Source organism: Saimiri boliviensis, chromosome 12 (genome assembly GCF_048565385.1).
Source record: "Saimiri boliviensis isolate mSaiBol1 chromosome 12, mSaiBol1.pri, whole genome shotgun sequence".
Lineage (NCBI taxonomy): Eukaryota > Metazoa > Chordata > Mammalia > Primates > Cebidae > Saimiri > Saimiri boliviensis.
In genome coordinates, this window is record NC_133460.1 from 25,296,612 (window position 1) to 25,311,504 (window position 14,893).

Genomic DNA, 14,893 nt, shown 5'->3' on the forward strand with positions numbered 1-14,893 from the left:
TTTCTGTGATAGAGAACATTTGTTCACTCAACAGGTCTGTACTGAGCACCTGGGCCAGGCAGTGCTCTGGACCTGGGGATACAGCAGTGAACCAGAGAGATCTCAGGAGAGAACCCTGCTCTCCTGGGGCTTGGAGTCATCTGTGTGTACGTGACAGATCAGAAATGGGCAAACAGTCATCTGTTGAACAGTCAGTGGGCAACTGATAAACAGCTTTATTTTCCCCTGTCCCCCATCTGTTTAAACATGCTATGTGGGCCAGTTGAGCAATCTAGACAGGTCCCTTAGCTTTTTTGGTCAGCTTCAGATAATTTAAAAGGGTGGTCTGAGTTACATTTTGAGTTATATGAAGTCTCCTTCCAGGGGCTGCATCTGAACTGAGAGGGAATGGGGGACAGGAGAGTTAAGGGCTCCTTCTGCCTGAGGTCATGTTCTAGGCTGACTTCCTCTGGGACTTTTGTGGGACTCTCTTTCCACAGCTCCCCTTCCACTCACAGCCTATGATTGTTGTCTTAGCCTCTGCATCAGAACCTACTCTCCTGTTGTTTTGTAATGAGGTTGCCTTGCCCCTTGTAGGAGTCCCTCCTGGGCGGGATCCATAAAACCCTGCTACGATCTTCTCCTTTGCTGGGGAAGGTGGGGAAGCAGTTGCCAACCGTGTATGGAGGACCTCTGTCGAAACTGAGACAGAAAGAAGTACTATTTTAACATCTAGTCACAAGTAAATAATGTGAGTTATAATCTGGGCTGTAGGCTGGATGTGGTGACTCAGGCTTGTAATCCCAGGTAAGGTGAGAGGATTGCTTGTGCCCAGTTTGAGAGCAGTCTGGGCAACACAGCAGGATCCTGTCTCCACAGAAAAAATGTTATAACCTGGTATCATGGCACACGTCTGTATGTAATCCCAGCTACTCAGCCGGTTGAGGCAGGAGAATCACTTGAACCCAGGAGACAGAGGTTTCCACGAGCTGAAATTGCGCCACTGCTCTCCAGCCTGAGCAACACGGCCAGATCCTCTATCAAAGAAAAAAGAAAAAAAGCATCTTGGCTCTGACTATTAATTTACTCAAGCTTTTTTTTTTTTTTTTTTTTTTTTTTTTTTTTTTGAGATGGAATCTCGTTCTGCCTCCCAGACTGGAGTGCAGCGCCGAGATCTCAACTCACTGGAACCTCCGCCTCCCAGGTTCAGGCTATTCCCCTGCCTCAGCCTCCTGAGTAGCTGGGACTACAGGCACGCGGCACCACGCCCAGCTAGTATTTTGTATTTTTAGTATAGTCGGGTTTCACCATGTTACCCAGGATATTCTAGCTCTCCTGACCTCGTGATCCACTCGCCTCGGCCTCCCAAATTGCTGGGATTACCGGCGTAAACCCCCGCAGCGGGCATATTTACTCAATCTTTAGGAAAAAAATGTGGCAAAGGTGTAATCATGCATAATATGGCCTTTTGCGTCTTATGATATTCTCTTTTGTATCTAAACGTTCAAGCTAAATAATCCCTACTTTGTGAGTACATCTGAATCACTTGGGATGGTCCGCACAGAATTCGCCTTAAAAAAAAAAAAAATTTTCGCTTCATTTAATTTGATTTATTCACGGAGGGCGAAAGGACACTGTGCAAGGGCGGGAGGGAGTGTGCCCCTGAGCTCTGCACCTTCTACAGGGTAGTCAAGGGCTTCGGGCGGACCACAGCAGAGATCTCGCCAGACTGTCAGGCTGATGGCGTTGGCCGCCGCATCCAGCCGAAATGCTCCTTTTGACAACTGCTAAAACCAAGGGACATTGAAAGTCACTTACAAAGCTCATCAAAAGAGTGGCAGTGAGCTAACGGTATGGTGGCTCACCCTGTAATCCCAGCACTTTGAGAGGCTGAGGTGGGTGATCGCTTGAGGCCAGGAGCTGGAGATCAGTCTGGACAACATAGCAAGACCCCCATCTCTACTAAAATTAAATAAATCAGGTGCGGTGGACCCCGCCTGTAGTCCCAGCTACTCAGGCGTCTGAGGTAGGAGGATCACCTGAGCCCCCGAGGATGCAGTGAGCTAAGATCGAGCCACCTGCACCCCAGCCTGGGTGAGAGGGCAAAACTCTGTCTCTTTTTAAAAGTTCTCTTTGGTTGTCAGTCTACAAATATCACAGAGCACGGGTTAGATAACCAGCCACCACTCTTATTCAAAAATCCTGTTCGTTTAGGACTCTGGAATTACAGCTCTAAGGGAGCTTCCTGGGGCCCCCGACATGAAGAATCTCACTAAAGGATACCCACATACTGACCTGTCTCCCACCCCAACAAGAATCGCCTCCCTAGTGCCCGAGCAATCCCTCCACGTGGCGGAAACGGATCTCCCCTCTGCATGGAGCTGAGCGGCCCTGCCAGAAAGCCCAAGGAAGGGAACGCCGCGTCTGGGCCGCGGGCCGCGTCCGCCCCTCTCCCCGGCGGCCGGGGGGCTGCCAGGCTGGCATTCTCCGGGGCTATGAGGGGCCTGTGCTCCTAAGAGGGCGGGCAACCCGGCGGCCCGGGTGCAGGGGCAGTCGCCGCCCCGTCCTCCCGCGCAGGCCGAGCGTCACCCCTGCCGCCCTCGCGTCCCCGGGCCCGCCTCTCACGCCCGCGGGGGTCATCCGGTTCATCTGCAGCGAAAAAACCCAGGAGACAGGCTGAGCCTGAGGGCAGCAGGGACGCTGGCCCCAGCCCCGACGGTTCCCTCTGTGGCCAAGCCTGCCGCCCTCACCATCCCAGCCTCCCCAGGCTGGTTGCTAACTCCTGACCTCAGGTTTTTCCACCCGCCTCAGCCTCCAATTTGGCTATTTTTTTATTTTGTAGAGATAAATTCTTACTATGTTTTCAAGCAATCCCTCTACCTGGGTCTCCCAAAGTGCTGGGATTACAGGTATGAGCCACCACACCTGGCCTAAAAATGTATTTTTTATCCATATGTCTTTGTCAAAATTGCGATAAAGAGAAACATACGGGCAGTGGTATGCATTTGAAGAAAAATGGGAGAAAGCATATTTACTTAGGATGTTGTGGGAACTGAGGGACAGGAGAGACCCATGGACCAAACAGGAGGATTTTACTAAGGTGGTCACCGGCTCAGCGGATTAGCATCCCAGGGCTGAGCCCTGAACATAGACAGGGCTTGACTTTCTGCAGGTGACTGAAGGGGGTTAGGCATTCAGTGGCCCCAAACTTGCAAGGCGGGAAAGGAGCTTACAGAGGCAGGACAAAGATAGTTTATTAAGTGGTGACCGCTGTTGCAACTTAGGCAAGACTTAATGACCTTCGGTATACATTACCGGTGGGAAAACAGGAACTTACTTAACTTTTACTGCAAATAGTTACTCAACAGAAAAAGAACAGGCCTGGGAAATAGAGGGTACTTATTAAACTTGTCCTTATCTCTGTTCTGGGGGAGACTTTGGGGCCGGTACTTTGAAGGCTCTGGCTCCTGAAGCTGTACTAAATCACTAGGCTTGTTAACATCTATTGGAATTTCTTGTTGTAAAGGTGGGGAAGGGGTCTGAACACATTGTCAAGGGAGGAGGAATGGGAAGGAGAAGGCTGTGGGATCCCCTGCAGAAAGGCCCCATGCTGGTGGCAGCCCCACCTGCTACTCCAGGGCTCAAAGGTGCTTAGATCTCTTCACCTGAGTGCAGTTGCTGCCGGCCCTTTGGGCAGGTGTGTGAGGGAGGCAGCCCCAGCTGTAAAGAGAGCACTGGCTTTTGGGTCAATAGGCCTATTATATAACTGAATTGGGGTCTGCTTGCCCAGTGCAGTTAAGTTCAGATATCCACACCGAGGTTGCAGCACTAGAAAGGAAGGTGTTTATTCACAGAAGCAAGTGGGACCAGGCAGCTCAGCTCAAATCCTGACCTCCCTGATGGCTGGCAGGTGTGAACCCTGAAAATTTGAAACAGATGTCAGTTAATTTAGAAAGCTTATTTTGCCAGCCGAGGTGAGGTGGCTCACGCCTGTAATCCTAGCACTTTGGGAGGCCAAGGTGGGTGGATCACCTGAGGTCAGGTGTTCAAGACCAGCCTGGCCATCATGAAGAAACCCCATCTTTTTTAAAAAAAAAAAAAAAGTTTATTTTGCCAAGGTTGAGGACATTCGCCCATGACACACCCTCAGGAGTTTCTGAAGAAGTGCCCAAGGTGGTCAGAGGACAGCTTGGTTTTATACCTTTTGGGGAGACAGGAGCCATCAACCAACATATGTAAACTGAACGTTGGTTAGGTCTGGAAAGGCGGGACAACTTGAAGTGGGCAGGGGGCTTCCAGATCACAGATAGGTAAGAGACAAATGTTTGCATTCTTTTGAGTTTCTGATTAGCCTTTCCAAAGGAAGCAAGCAGATCAGCCTTTATCTCTGGGAACAGAGGGATGATTTCACATAGAATGGGGGCAGGTTAGTCCTAAGCAGTTCCCAGCTTGAATTTTCCCTATAGCTTAGTGATTTGGATGGGTGGGTGGGTGGAGGAAGAAGACAGTTTCCTTTCATGCAGGTAAGGGTTTTTAAAGGCAGGTGTAAATTTTCAGGAAAGCAGAAGTTAGACAAAATTGTAAATCAGTACATGGAGGGTACACATAGGTTTGGCTCAAAAAGGCAAGCTATCTTGAAGCAGGGGCTTACAGGTTACGTACAGATGGATTTAGAGAGTGTTTGATTTTTAATTGATTCAGGAGGCGAATCCTTGTCTAAAAATTTGGGGTTAGCAGAAAAGAGTCTTCAATTTAGCTCATGGGTGTGGCTTTAAGGTCCCTCCAGAAGACATTTAGAACATAGGAAGGTGGTCTGAGTGAAGCCCTCAGCTCCCTCTATCTGAGGTCTGCAGGCCAGCAAATCCATTTGGTGGGGGTCCAGGTTTCTGAGTGACAAACTCAAGGATGGGTTTTAAGGTGTTAAGATGTTTCTTCTTCTTCTTTTTTTTTTTTTGAGACGGAGTTTCGCTCTTGTTACCCAGGCTGGAGTACAATGGCACGATCTCGGCTCACCGCAACCTCCGCCTCCTGGGTTCAGGCAATTCTCCTGCTTCAGCCTCCTGAGTAGCTGGGATTACAGGCACGTGCCACCATGCCCAGCTAATTTTTTGTATTTTTAGTAGAGACGGGGTTTCACCATGTTGACCAGGGTGGTCTTGATCTCTTGATCTCTTGACCTCGTGATCCACCCGCCTCCGCCTCCCAAAGTGCTGGGATTATAGGCGTGAGCCACCGTGCCCGGCCAAGATGTTAAGATGTTTCTAAAGGGAAAGCAAACATCTCTGGACTCTAATTTCCTTGGCTGTTGTTTTGGGGCTAATACCTTCCTGCCTGACAAGTTACCTATTTACTTCTCAGGGGAGCTGAGTATCCGGAATTTCCAGGGAAGGAACTCCAGATTTTCCTTTGTTTTCATGCTTGGTGGTAGAGTTGGGGGCGGTGGCACAGGCTCCTAAAAGGTGGTCCCTGCTTCATCTCAGGCCTTGGTTCAAATTCTTGCTTTTTCTCACCATCTGAAAACCTTGACTAGATGTCTCCATACCTGAGTGAAATCACTGAGGTAATGCATGTGTGGACATGACAGGTTCAGGCTCCCTTCTCACCTCTCAGCCCTCCACCCTGGGGTGGTTCTGGAAGGCGCTGCTCATGGTGAGGACAGAAGGCTACTAGCTGGCGTTGTTCTCTCTGATTCAGCGGCTGCATTTACTTGGCGTGTGCTCCCGTGAGGAGAATGAGGGCCTGCGGTGCTGGTGTACATCAGTTCAGATACACTGGTGGGTACATGGCTGCATGTTAGCTCTCCTGGCCCCTCCAGACCTCAACATCATGCAGAAACAGAAGGGGTAGAACCTGGCACAGCAGGGTTCCCCAGACTGACTACTGGCAGTGAGGAGGAGACCCTTAATCCTCTTGAGACTTCTGCATTGCATCTCAAAGGAGAAGCTAGAAGTCAGTCACAAGGGGGATTGTGTGGCGCCGTTGGCCAGGGTAAAAATAAGACCCTTTGTGATTACCACAATCTCTCCTATAGATCGAAGGCATTGGATAGAGGAATCCCGAGGAGTTGTTTTTACCTGAACAAGAACAAAATCCCACCTAAGCCACATAACCCGTGGCTACTCCATGAACCAAGACCCTTTCACATGTAGTTTCTTTTCTTTTTTTTTTTTTTTTTGAGACGGAGTTTGGCTCTTGTCACCCAGGCTGGAGTGCAATGGCGTGATCTTGGCTCACCACAATCTGCCTCCTGGGTTCAGGCAATTCTCCTGCCTCAGCCTCCTGAGTAGCTGGGATTACAGGCACGCGCCACCATGCCCAGCTAATTTTGTATTTTTAGTAGAGACGGGGTTTCACCATGTTGACCAGGATGGTCTCGATCTCTTGACCTCATGATCCACCCACCTCGGCTTCCCAAAGTGCTGGGATTACAGGCTTGAGACACCGTGCCCAGCCCTCACATGTAGTTTCTAAAGCAGTAAACCCAAGACCCTGTCATGTGTAGTTTCTAGAGCTGTAAGCCTACATAAAGGCAGGGCTTCTCTTTGTTAGATGAGCTCGGCTATTAGGCAGCCATGCCGCCTTGTTCCCAGTGGAATAAATCACCCCTTCCTTCCGAGTTTGGTGCCCAAGAGGTCTGTTTCTTATGGTTGCTCCTGCTTTAGCGGCAGAACTGAAGAGTCAGTGGTTGAGCCATACTGGCTGTTCAACACTTTGAATACCATTTCCAGAAAGAAAAAACAAGCTCCTTGTCACCAGAGCCTTCTTGTGACTGTATTACATTCAACACAAAACAAGCCTCAGCTTCACATAAGGGAGCGGTCTCTGGGACAACCCATTGAAAGTGTGGGAGCAGGTGGTTTCTGGTTCTGTGCACAGTTGCTCTAAGCTGTAGATGAGGAAGGAGACCCTTAATCCTCTTAAGCTTCTAAGAGCCCTTCCCTGTAGATTTCTACATTGGATTTCAGTAGGAGAAATAAAGGCTGGCAGACCAGGCATCACCTTTAATCCCACTCCTGTAGATTGTAGGCATGGTATGGAGGAATCTTTCCAGAAGGCATTGTTTTTGTTTCAACATGATCAAACCCCTACCTAGTCACATACCCCACACCTACTTCATGGATCAAGACCCCTTCACATATTATTTCTAGAATTTTAAGGCTTTAAAAGGCAAAGATTTTCTTCGTTGAGGAGCTCATTTGTTAAGGTGTTTTCACCTGCTGCAGCTCCCAGCCGGATAAATCACCACTTCCTTCCCTGTTCGGTGTTTGAGAGGTTTGTTTGTGGCCGCTCCTGCTTCATAAACACATGATCCTTGACAAAATACCCTTGAATCCACTTGACAGACAAGAAGCTCCCAGACCTCCAAGGGGATGCTCGAGTCTCCCTTTTCTCCGGGAGAAAACTTGGTTTTGGTTTCTCAGTGACAAATCCTGAACATGTTTGCTTTGGCTTCATTTCTTTGTTCCAGTGTTTTCTCTGCTGTTTTCACACCTCTCTGGATAAGCTTTCCATGTTCCTTATAGAAAATAAGAAAGATTATTTACCAGCAGTCTTCCTGATCCCCAGCTTGTCAGGCTCAATGCATTCCAATGCACTCCTGTGACACCTTACCCAGAGTAGCTGTGGCTAGCAGCATTTACAGTGTTTGTTCTCACTGTTCTATTGGTGGCTTCCTTTTCCAAGTCAGTTCTTTGCCTGGATCTCCAGGATCTCTATCCCACCGCCACGCTCACCTGATGTAGGGGGTTCACCCTACAGCATTTCTGTTGATGTAAAAAGACCCTCTACTATATCTGTTGGCATGGAGAATTTGTCTTATTGTACTTTAGAAGCAAGAGATTATGCAGAAAGGAATCCATGGATGGGGGCAGAGTCTGTCTTTCTGGTTTCTGCAGAGTGAAAACTCTCATAATGCCTCTCCTGGACTGAGCCCCTCAATCCAGAAGTGGTCCATTTCTGGACTTAACACCTCAGCTGAAAACATCTCTTTCGCCCATGCTCATTATCGTTCAGTTTCCAACAGAAAAGAATCCTGACAAATACAGAAACGAGTCTTGCCACAGGGAATTACAGAGACGGAGCTCTATCAAGTAAAAGCACTAGGGTGTAAGTGGACCTCAGGGAGGCTGGCTTTTGCCAGGCTGGGAACTGGGCAGTCCTCGAACACTGAGCACTTTTCTTTCTGTCCCCTCATGCCTGCTTGTCATGGCTTTTATGGAGGGAGACCCTGGGAAGGAATGGGCGCTTTGGGATAAATGGGTTTGTTTTCAATATTTGGGGTGAGAAAGGGACCCAGAGGGAAAGTGGAAAGAACAGGAGCTGGCGGAGGGCAATGTGCAGGGTGGGGCTGGGGGTGCAGTTTTCACCTCTGGTCTCTGCGGATATGAAGTAAGACTATGTTCTGGGTATAAAGTAGGCAGTTGGGTGAGAGATTTAAGGGAAGAGATCATGGTCTGGAAAGGCTCTAGAGCAGGATGGGAGAGGAAGTGGATGGGCGACAAGCCATCGGCCTGAAGACTGGTGAGGGGAGCCCCTGCTGATCCTGGTATTAAATCACCTTTAGCCTAAAGCCTTCTCCTTACATAGTTTAAATGCACCCTGAAGGTTTCTCTGTACATAGTGAACTGTAAGCTAAATGGACGCGTAAACAGACTGTCATCTACTCTCAGACCAAGTAGCTGAGTCTTGGTCAATCACAGCAGCCAGACTTCAACCACTCACAGGTAGCCAACTGTTCAAACTGGGCTTGAATAAGCCAAACACCATGCCATCACCAATCCATCTGTTTCTGTACCTCACTTCCACTTTCTGTACATCACTTCCTTTTTTCTGGCCGTAAAGCTTCAGCTATGAGGCTGTGCCAGAGTCTCTCTGAACCTATTTTTGCCTGGAGGTTGCCTGATTCACACAAATGGTTCTTTGCTCAATCAAACTAGGTTAAATTTGTCTAAGGATCTTTTAATACTGGGAACGGCGGTTGAGCCCAGTGGCTCATGCCTCTAATCCCAGCACTTTGGGAGGCCAAGGCAGGCAGATCACTTGAGGTCAGGAGTTGGAGACCAACCTGGGTGACATGGTGAAACCCTGTGTCTACAAAAATACAAAAATTAGCCGGGTCTCATGGTGCATGCCTGTAGTCCCAGCTACTCAGGAGGCTAAAGCACAAAAATCCCTTGTGCCCAGGAGGCTGAAGTTGCAGTGAGCAGAGATTGCACCACTGCACTCTGCCCTGGGCAACAGAGCACGAGTCTGTCTCAAAAAACACACAAACACACAAAAAAACCCTAGGAATGAATGGCAACCCTGTCACAGCATCACCCCAAGGGCTGTGTGACTCCATGGACCTTGAGGTGTTCTTTGGGGCTTGTAGGGCTGAACCACAGATTGGAGAGTGTGGCTGTAGTCAAATGCGGTGCCAAGCAGCTCACACGATGGGTGACATCCATCAGAGTCCATCATCCTTAGGTGGGGCAAGATAACCCCTCCTCCCACAGTGGCTGTGGCTCAAATTCTCAGAACCAGCACTTCAGCAGATGGAAGGTGTGAGCCTCAGGCACAGTAGAAAAATGTGCCGTGACCGTTCTCATTTGGCGGCACAGGCTCTCTGAGAAATTATCAGCAGGAACAATATCCATTAGGAAAAGTTCATCTCAAAGCTGGGCTTCCAAAGGCCCTCTTCAAGCATCCCATCAGGTTTTAGCTTGTGATGGAGGACAGCATGTTCTCTTCCATTGGGACTTAATGCATCAACTGTCAGCAGGACCGAGCTTCTGCTGGCAAAACGCTGTGTCCTATTTCAAGCATGGCGCATCCCCAGAGGTTAAAAATTAGATCAATAGCCAGTCACAAGGAACTCCTGAACATTCTTCCTTCTAAGTATAGCGAGGAAGGCATAGTTTACAGGGTACTTTATATCACTCTTTCCCAACTGTCAATTTCCTGAACCTTCATAACAGTCTTGAGAGGTAAGCAGGCTGGTCCCACTAGTCCCCTACCTCCGATGATGACCTGACATCTGCCTGCTCTCATTCTTCATCTGTCCTTTGTCCTGCTTCTGAGACTGTGGTGGCTTCCCTCTGACAGTGTACGGCACTCTACACTTAGTAGCAAATCATGTGACTTCCTCAATCTCAGTCCTTCTCTAAAATCAGAGCACAGGATCCTTTCAGGTCCACTCTGGCCCCGAGATACTACGATTACAACAGTTTCTGTTTAACAGATTAATATGGTTTGGTACAGTGAAATGTTTTAAAGGCTTATTGTAAAATTATGACAAAAACAAAAGCTATGCATAAAAGCATAACATAAACAGATACACATAATGATTTTTCTGTAGCACCTGTGTCTCATGGAAGGCAGCAATCTATGTTCATTTGATTAAAAGACCAGCCATTTATCAATTTAGAAAACATGAAACCTGTGGGTCATGGAAATGTGTATTTTCTGAACATAAGTCTGGGTTGAGACTAAAAGGAAGGACTTGCTGTGCCATCAGAAGATAGTCAATGACAGGCCGGGCATGGTGGCTCACACCTGTATTCCCAATACTTTACGAGGCCAAGGCGGGTGGATCACCTGAGGTCAGAAGTTCGAGATTTACCTTGTGAACATGGCAAAATCCCATCTCTACTAAAAATAGAAAAATTAGCCAGATGTGGTGGCACATGCCGGTGATTCAAGCTACTTGGGAGGCTGAAGAAAGAGAATTGCTTGAACCTGAAAGGTGGAGGTTGCACTGAGCCAAGATCGCACCACTGCACTCCAGCCTGTACAACAGGAGCAAGACTGCATCTCAAAAAAAAAAATAATAATTAAATTTTTAAAAAGAAGATACTCAATGACAAAGAATGTTTGTCAAATGCATGAAACAAAACTTCTGCACATGCCAACACTTGACCCACCTTTTCTCAAAGGCCCATCTGTGATGACAAGACGGAAACTACAGGGAGTGAGGTTCGAGATCATCAGGAGAAAAGGTACCTCTCCAGCAGATATGATGGGATCTCAGGAGGTGTCATAAAATGTGAAGTTGAACTACCTCTGAGAAGAAATGAGTAAGATCTCCATGTAATGAGAACAACCACCTATAGAAGTGCCCCAAAAAAGGACACTAGAGGAAACTATCTCCAAATACGTTGGGTTTACTTGGGAGTAGATATAAGAATGATAAACTGGAATACAGGAAAGGACAAGTCACCAGTGCATTTGGAGGGGAAGGGTAAAGGAGAGCATTTATTGGTAAAATACCAATTTACATAAACTGCTTAGAAACAGAGTTCATTGGTTCCAGCAGTTAAAAGCTAGAGAGTTGTAAGTGCATTGGGAGAGATGCACTTACTGAGCAAGTGTTCTGAGAACATTTTTTTTTTTTTTGAGGGGGTGTCTTGCTCTGTCACCAGGCTGGAGTGCAGTGGTGCAATCTTAGCTCTCTGTAACCTCCGCCTCCTATATTCAAGCAATTCTTCTGCCTCAGCCTCCTGAGTACCTGGGACCCCAGGCACGTGCCACCACGCTTGGCTAATTTTTGTATTTTTTTAGTAGAGACAGGGTTTCACCATGTTGGCCAGGTTGGTCTCGATCTCTTGACCTCGTGGTCCGCCTACCTCGCCCTCCCAAAGTGCTGGGATTACAGGTGTGAGCCACCTTGAAGGCTGAGAACATCTTATCTAAATACAGGAGGAGTTCTAAAGAATATCTATTGATAAGCCTTATCAAAGCAGGAGAGATTTGAAATGTTTCTAGAGGCTTATTGGAAACAGTTCCTATCTCAGACATGTAAGCATGAGCCTCCTTTCCTTTGGGCTTTCCCGGCCCCATTTTGTATGGGTTTGATGAAGGTTGATTTCATCCTGATTCACAGAAGGTAGCAGCTCCTCCGGCCCTCCTTCCCAGAATCACTAGCTGCTGACCACAGGATGGTTAAGAGCGTCTCCATGGAAGTGTGACCTCAGTTTGTGGCTTGTGGAAGTGAAACCAGTGTGAAGGCAGATGGCATGTTACAGAGATGATAGAACTCGGCCGGGCGCGGTGGATTAAGCCTGTAATCCCAGCACTTTGGGAGGCCGAGGCGGGTGGATCACGAGGTCAAGAGATCGAGACCATCCCGGTCAACATGGTGAAACCCCGTCTCTACTAAAAATACAAAAAAATTAGCTGGGCATGGTGGCGCGTGCCTGTAATCCCAGCTACTCAGGAGGCTGAGGTAGGAGAATTGCCTGAACCCAGGAGGCGGAGGTTGCGGTGAGCCGAGATCGCGCCATTGCACTCCAGCCTGGGTAACAAGAGCAAAACTCCATCTCAAAAAAAAAAAAAAAAAAAAAAAAAAAAGAACTGAGCAGAGCATTGCTAAGGTTTCCAGAATAGAGGAGGCTTTGGTTGTCAGACTGTTGGAGAGAGGGATGCAGCAAGCTGCCGTAGCTTGGTGGTGGCAGCCATTATCAAACCTGACAATCGTGGAGTTCAGAACATGCCACCCCAAAATATGCCACGTTGGCATAAGGATTATTGTGAGCTAAAGGTATTTTTAAAAAAAGAAAGAAAATGAAAGAATGGTACTTTGACCCTCCCCTTTTCTTTTTGAAAGCAGAAATTAAAACCCCCATATGCAAGATGTCCTCTCTATACTGGAAGGAAACTAATGTTATCATCAGCAATGGGAAGTTGAAGCCCAGAGAAATCTGTGCAAACATTGTTAAGCTAACCTTTATCTTCCTAATTACTTCTGTATTCAATTAACTACCTAGTCCAAGCCCTTTTGATTGTCCTTGTTTTCCCAATTTAATCCTCTTTCCCCCATTTAAAATTTTTTTTTAAATTTGTTATTTTTTTTAACTTTCTTTTTTCTTTTTGTCTTTTTCCCCATCACTCCTTGATTTTTTTTTTTTTTAGAGACAGGGTCTTGCTCTGTTATGCAGGCTGGAGTGCAGTGGTACCATCACAGCCAGTGGCACCATCATAGCTCACTGCAGCCTCAACCTCCTGGGCTCAAGTGATCATCCTACCTCAGCCTCCTGAGGCACATGCCACAGGGCCTGCTAATTTAAAAAATTTTTAGAGCCGGGCGCGGTGGCTCAAGCCTGTAATCCCAGCACTTTGGGAGGCCGAGGCGGGTGGATCACGAGGTCAAGAGATCGAGACCATCCTGGTCAACATGGTGAAACCCCGTCTCTACTAAAAATACAAAAAATTAGCTGGGCATGGTGGTGCGTGCCTGTAATCCCAGTTACTCAGGAGGCTGAGGCAGGAGAATTGCCTGAACCCAGGAGGCGGAGGTTGCGGTGAGCCGAGATCGCGCCATTGCACTCCAGCCTGGGTAACAAGAGCGAAACTCCGTCTCAAAAAAAAAAAAAAAAAAAAAAAAAAAAAAAAATTTTTAGTAGAGGCCGGGCGCGGTGGTTCAAGCCTGTAATCCCAGTACTTTGGGAGGCCGAGGCGGGTGGATCACGAGGTCGAGAGATCGAGACCATCCTGGTCAACATGGTGAAACCCCGCCTCTACTAAAAATACAAAAAATAAGCTGGGCATGGTGGCACGTGCCTGTAATCCCAGCTACTCAGGAGGCTGAGGCAGGAGAATTGCCTGAGCCCAGGAGACAGAGGTTGCGGTGAGCCGAGATCGCGCCATTGCACTCCAGCCTGGGTAACAAGAGTGAAACTCCGTCTCAAAAAAAAAAAAAAATTTTTTTTAGTAGAGACTAGGTCTCACTTTAAGAGTTAAGAAAAGAGGAAAGAAACATGAGAAGTGGCTAAACAGTCAAAGACAGCTTTATTTTGGAGAGTAACCCTGAAAGGTGCCCTGAGAAGCCAGTAGTAACTTCAGTGGAGGAAGAGGCTGGGCATAGAGTGTACAGAGGCCTGGGCATGGTGAGAGCGCAGGCTCCTGGACAGGCATTCAGAGCAGAGGACTGGGCTGGTGGGCAGAACACGGAGAGGAAGCTTTGCATCCTGTGGGGGACAAACCAATGTGCATGTGGTTGTTCCGGACAGGAAGGTAGCTGTATTGAGACCCAGGGACTGGTCCACACAGCCCACAAAGTCTTGTCAAGAAACCTACTGACTGAAAAGTGTATTAACAAACAGCCTTGCATAACAGCTCTTGCCACACATTTCTTGGCATTTAATGGTTCTACAACCCCTTCAACCTATGCGGCTTAACTTAAATCCCACTGCAGGCCTCCTGGTGGGTGTCCTCATTGTTCTCATCCTACACAGCAGCAGCACAGCTGCAGCTCCCATTTCTAGAGCACGTTTGGGGTCAGGAATTGTGTGAAGCACTTTTTGGTCATTCATTTATTCACTCAAAGAGTATTTGTTAGACTGAACTATGGTCCAGGCCCTTCTCTGTGAGTCAAGACTGAAGACATGGACAAAATAGACAAGTCCCTGCCCTAAAGGAGCTGCTGTTCTAGTCAGGGCAGGCAGCGAATGGACAAGTCAACAGGGAACTGTGTCTTAGGTGAGGCCGTGATCAGTACCTTGTAGAACAATAAATCAAGGAGGGAGGGGAAGAGAGGAGTGTGAGGGTGGGTGTTGTGAGGTGGCCCAGGGAAGGACCTCCTGAGAAGGTGGCATTGGAGTAGAGATCTGGAGGAGCCAAGGGGGTGAGCTGTGCAGATCCTTGGGGAGAAGTCCGTCCACAAAGAGGAAACAGCATGGGCACGACTCGGGGTCAGGGCCAGCAAGGAGGCCACGGCAGCTGGAATGGAGGCTGGGAAGGAAAAACAAGAGGCGCAACAGCGTGTGACATATTACGGATTGTGTTCGAGGAAGCACACGCATACACATGTGTATGCAGAGCCCGTCGCTAGGGAGATGATAAGTGTTCAAGGAATCAGTAACTGCCACGAGCTCCAGAGACAGGAACTGAGATACAGACAGGTGGAAGAGAGGCATTTGCTTTTTTTTAATTTTTAAAT